Below are 6,268 nucleotides of genomic sequence, written 5' to 3'. Positions count from 1 at the left end.
TTATTTGTCGAAACAGGAAACATAAAAAAGTTTTATCTAATAAATTGGAAATAAAAATAAATTTAACTATAGAGGCCAGCTCTTTAAAAAGTGCAAATGTCAAAATTCAAATGTAGTCGCTTTTTTGTGCCACTTTTAAAATCACAGGGGTGTGACACAATTCTGAGCTCACAACTTAATGGCTCCACTTAATAAAAAACAAACAAAAAAAAAAAAAAAACCACCCAATCTGCTATCGTTAGTTTATATTTTAATTTAATGTATAAAATGATGCAATATTTTATAATTTAAAAAAAAAGTTTTTTTGGGGCTATGAGTTAAAAGGAAAAATAGCTGCAATGATTTAGAGCCAATGTAAAAAGTTTTGCGATTTGCGGCTTGCAAGCTACGGGCAAACTTACAAAAAGCTAAAGGAAAAAAAAGCGAGGGAGGAGAAAACCGACCATAGGGAGAGGCAGCACTACAGAGAAATCCAAGCAGCGTTAGCTTCAGGAAAGGCACGTGTCAGCGATCTGAAAGAAGAAGGGAAAAAAAAAGAAGAACACATGAAATATATTCACGCAAAGAAACAAATGCCCTTTAACTTTTTAGAACACGCAGTTAAAACATTTTAAAAAAAAAATCAATAACGCTCTTTTGTAAAAGGAAAACCTCTAGATACTAACAGTGCAGCACAGTGCAGTCAGCCATTGTAGATTAAAAAAGGGGCATTTCCACCATGACGCTGCGCATGGTGAAACTAAGCGGCCAATTACATTTACTGTAGCTATAAAGAACTGGGCTCCTGCCCAATAGCAAAGATTGGTTCATATTGGTCTATTTTGGCAGGCAATTTTTTTTTTTTCTGGTGCCCGCTGCACGGAGCCGCCTCGGGTCTGGCATATAAAACGCGTGTTTATTAGAGCCGTTATTTTGTTAGGGTTTTCACACGGGTTGTACGAGGAAGGCACGGTGTGGCTCACACAGGACGGGAATCTCGGTAATGCCGCGAGTGTTTTAGCTGGTGGCTGGGTGCCACCGGGAAGCATACAGCTAATGCTGGCGAGATATTAACCCCGAGTCTTCCAGAGCAGCTTTACATATAGAGACATGCTTCACAGTAACCACTACCAGGATGGGTTACAAGAATGGCAGGACCAATCTTTACAGCTTCTTCAAATAAATCTACTTTAATGACTTGAAAGGGAACGAAATGTAGATTGCAAGCTTGTAAGATCAGGGCCCTCATCTCCTTCTGTCTTATTAAGCGACCTTATCACGCAGATATAAACCAGGCATTGGCACAAAATCAACATTATAACAAAGGAAAGTTTTTTCTTCCACTTAGACAAGACATTAATCTCGCTATGTAGCATGTTAAACTAATAAACCTCAGCAGATCTGCCTTTGTATTCTGAACATTCACATAAAACAACTTAGAAACTTGTGCAAAGTCATAATTATTTTTATAGCAACAGCCTATCAATGCCTGTTTTGGTGTCACATGACAATTCAGCACTCCCTAGAATAATATATGATTTAGGCAAAATTTGACACAATAAATAAAAAAAAAATTCTGGGAAAGGCGAGGACAACCAACAGTCACAGGAATGATGTCTAAATAAATTCATCATGGTAGTCCCTGCGGTAACCCTTGTTCAACTGAGCATGAGGGCAATTTTCTGAAATATGAGAAATAAAAAATAAATATAGCACAGCATAAGGAGCATAACATATTCAGATTCCTAGGTTACTGCTAAAATAATAATGACCAATACGAACACTAAACAGAGCAGGAAATCAGCACATACCCAGTGAATACAATTCCAAAAACACCTAAGGCATAAATATTGGGGATTCTGTCACACTATATGGCAATATATGGCCGTATAGAGCAATGGCGTACCCAACATTTTTGCCTTAGATAGCTGGGTTTTTTTTGTTTGTTTTTTTAAACGTATTCCCCGGTTATGTGCTGAATTCTTGCTCTTGTCTGTGAAATGAACCCTGTTATTTTTATCAAAGGAACTGCCCCCCCCCCCCTGGATTGTAAGCTTGCTAGCCAAGCCCTAATGTGTCGGTTTGTCTTAGTCTGTCAGTTCTAGTTTTGTCTGACCCTTTGAATATATGCATTGTAAGAAGCGCTGCGTAAAGTGTTGGCGCTATATAAATAAAAGATTATAATAATAATAATAATATGGAAAAAGAGGAAGTGACATCATGATTCCAAAGACAACAATGTAGTCTGCTACAGCTTGAACATCCCTAGGCCTTAAAAGAGGAAGGAGTCATTCCCTTGGCAATGTCCTAAGAGGTTCCGTTAGCAAATACCCAACACAAGCTCCGGCTCACACATGATCCCAGCTCCTTTCTCCCTGCCAAACGGGTCCAGAATTGGACCTGGTGAGGCCCCGTCCAGGCCAGCAGCGCGGGACCATGTGAGACAAGCTGGGGTTGCAGGGAGGGAGGGGGTATGGGTAAATTCAGATTTCCATGGCACTTAAGACCCGACGACACATAAAAACACGACAGTTTAGTACTTGAAGATCCAAATGAAATTTCCTAAACCGCAAAATGGCATAAAGTTAAAAACAAAAACAAAAACAGATAAAAATATATATTTGTACTCCTTGTAAAGCTACATTTATATGAATAGGAATACAGCGCTGGGACGATAGCAGCAAGGTTATTTTCTGGTTGCAAGTATTCTACGACAAAGTATTGGGCCCTGCACCTCTAGCACGTTACGTCCCGTCTGCTCACACGTTCCATTTGTCAGAATAGCCTTTCAGGGCAGCGCTTCTGTGATTGATTCCAAATAACGGGGCAGTTACATATTAACTGCCACGGCCCCGCAACTCCTCCACCCGAAAAAGCGACCTCTGGCACTAAAGCGGATTCAGACTCCGCAGACCCTAGGAGGGGGCTTAATCCAGACCTGACCCCCGATAAGGAGTGCATGGTGATTATGCCAGGCCCATTACTGTGCTAGGACCCCAAGCGGGGACCCTTGGTTATCTGTGGCTAATCCTCCTATGTCCATTCATAACAACTCCCATGTTGCTCAGTTTGCCTCCAGGCTCCTCAGAATCAGACACGTTGGCAGCACATTGAAGGCTTCCTGGCACCGTCGGCGAACGCACATACTTCACGTGTTGTTTGAGAATCCTGTTTTTATGCAAGATTACACAATACAGTGCGGAGGGATCATGGGTTCTTGGCACACATCGTCAGAATCTATGAAAAATATGCTTAACACCTTAGTAGCTGTAAAAACAAAGGCCAAAGGTATATGCCGTGTTCTCCATGTCACAGAGACGGCATGAAACTGAAATGTTACAAAAGAAAGCAACGCTTTGAAAAATACACAGCTGCCAATATTTCCACCAAAATATACCCAGCTGCCTGCACCATACGCAACAAACCTAAACAATTACTGAGAGTAATGTCAGGGCCTGAGAGTGGAGACATAATTGCAAGAACATCAGCATTATGGCCCTAATCCTGTCCTTAAAAGAATATTTAACATCTGACTCCAAACTCTGCATGTGGAAGTGTAATGCGTGTAATAATTATTATTTATTGTTTTATATAGCTCCATCAAATTCCGTAGCGCTGTACAATGGGTAGACAGGACATAACAAGTAGTATGTAACATAACAAATTGACTTAGAGACAACAGGCGAGGAGGGCCCTGCTCATACGAGCTTACAATCTAGTGTAATGAGGCCCAACTATGTCCATGTTGGCCTGAATACTCAACTATAAAATGCCTGCTTCCTCCTACAACTCCCTTTTTTACACTTATAAGTACATATTTACATCTGAGCAGACGGAAATCACATAATTTATATACCATTGCTGCCTATTAAAAAAGAAACCAAAAAGGCGAGATATCATACTGTATATCCTTTTTTTCTGGTCTGTCTTATTGTTTTGTTTCATTTTTGGTTATGACCATTGCACACAGTCATTATGAAAATTAATAACTATTGATTTACAATAAAGATTCAATTAAACAATAAACCATAGCTTTTTAGCTTAATTGCTTATTACATACACTATGACATCATTTATGGAGAACCATGAAACAGAACGTGCATTGAGAGGTCCGTGCCGAAGGAAAGGGTCTCGCCTACACAGATAACCCCTCTCCGCAAGCCTTCGTTCTGGAATAATACTGGAAGCTCAGTATAGATTTCTGATTAAGGTTAAACTGGCAGGGGGAATGTGACGGAAACTCAATGATGATGGATCTGAGACAGATGGGTGAAAGAAGGATACATCATCATGTATTTTGGGCACGATTTACAAACTCTAAAGTTTCAAAATCTGCTGTAAACACGCCTTTTCGGCACGATGACGCCGCGCCCAGCCCAAGACAATCCGCCTCGCTCATCTGCTGTTGGATGCAACAAATCTTGGGCAAAGTTCAAAATGTGGCGCAATCCCCAAGGAAACCAATGGAACATCCCTGCACTTTTACAACGAGGAGGCACATTTTTCTAATTCAGAATGGGTACATATGGGGAGATTCAGAATGCTGCTTGTCGTCGCGTGATCACATTTCTTCACTCTTGCACGTGCGGAGAAGCGCCTCTTCTTTTTCCTAGATCGGGGAAAGAATTTAGCGCGCACGTTTAATCTAAAGGGGCTTTGTTTGGTGTAGTACGCTAGCATTGGCAGTAAAGCCAGTATAAGTCCACTGCTTGACAAGGGAGCAAAGACTCGGTTCTGAGGTGCGATTGCTATCCCTTAAAGCAAAAAAAAAAAACAAGGAGGTCAATTTAGACGAATGGTGTTACATGAAGGCACATTTAATGGGGTCATGTTAGTGAGATGCTTGGGGAAAACCTGGAGACTACGGACTCTACGATGTCATGGCAAATAAAAAACGCAGGTACAACACCCAACAAAACACCATCTATAAAAAGGGTGTTGGTTAACTGACACCATTCTAAATACAAACTGGTAATAATGCGAACGTAAACGTGCAAAAACTAAATAGTCATGTAAACTATTTTTGCCCAGTTATGCACATCTCACCCCCAGCTTGCCTCTCTGTCCCAGAAATGCCTTATACCCCCTATATGCTACTCTGCCCCTATATATGCCTTATACCCTCCTATATGTCAGAGATGCCACTGTGCCCCCTTATACCTCCTATATGCCACTCTGTCCCCTTATATGCCTTATACCCCTCCTGATATGCCTTATAGTCCCATATATGCCACAGTGCCCTGATATGCCACTGTGCTCCCCTGATATGCCTTATAGCCCCCTATATGCCTTTTACCCTTGATATGCCACCATGCCCCCTGATATGCATTTTACCCTTGATATGCCTCCATGCCCCCTGATATGCCTTATAGCGCCTTCATGCCACTGTGCCCCCTGAAAAGCCTTATAGCCCCTTTATGCCACTGTGCCCCCTGATATGCCTTATAGCCCCTTTATGCCACTGTCCCCCCTGATATGCCTTATAGCCCCTTTATGCCACTGTCCCCCCTGATACCACTGTGCCCCCTGATATGTCTTATGCCCCACCGACATAAGAAAAACTGACATCGCTAAAATAGGTTTTTTATATTTATATTTATTAAATATAGACAAAAAAATACACAATACAATATAAATATATATATAAATACATGGACAATATAAACAATAAATCAAATATTACAGACATCAAAAAATAAAAAAAACACAAATTAAAGAATGCACATAGTTAATAGATCCCGCAAAAATTCTACCTGCCCCACCAAGGGTTAATATATCAACAGAAGAAACACAGGGCAAATGAGCATAAAAATAAAGATAATACTTACCCAGTGCTGCTTACTTGTCCTGTTTTTCTTCTGTTGATATATTAACCCCTGGTGGGGCAGGTGGAAGCGGCAGTGAGATGAAGTACCGGAGGTTGCGCACATCGCACACTAAAATCCAAACCCCCTGCAGCGGGACCTGGATCCTCTACAGGCCCTCCGCTTCTCCCCTCCCTCCGCTTCCGTTGGGGCTTCCATGATGGAAGCCGCACCGGAAGGTCACGTGACGCCGGGTTCAGTAATAGAAGTCCCGGCGGAAGTGGAGGGGAGAAGCGGAAGGGGAGGGGAGGGGAGAAGCGGAAGGGGAGGGGAGGGGAGAAGCGGAGGATTCCTGCGCGTTTTGCACAGACCCTCACCGGGTGGCAGAGAGGATCCAGGTCTCCTGCAGCTTTGCGGGGGGTCTGGATTCTAGAGTTATAATCCCATCTCTATTTGAGATCGGATTATAGAAGGGAGTTTTTCAG

This window comes from Sceloporus occidentalis, unplaced genomic scaffold, assembly GCF_023333645.1.
Source record: "Sceloporus occidentalis isolate IW3139 unplaced genomic scaffold, rSceOcc1.0.p SCAF_34, whole genome shotgun sequence".
Lineage (NCBI taxonomy): Eukaryota > Metazoa > Chordata > Lepidosauria > Squamata > Phrynosomatidae > Sceloporus > Sceloporus occidentalis.
The sequence above is the reverse complement of the archived record's forward strand: the minus strand, read 5'-3'. Positions refer to the sequence as shown.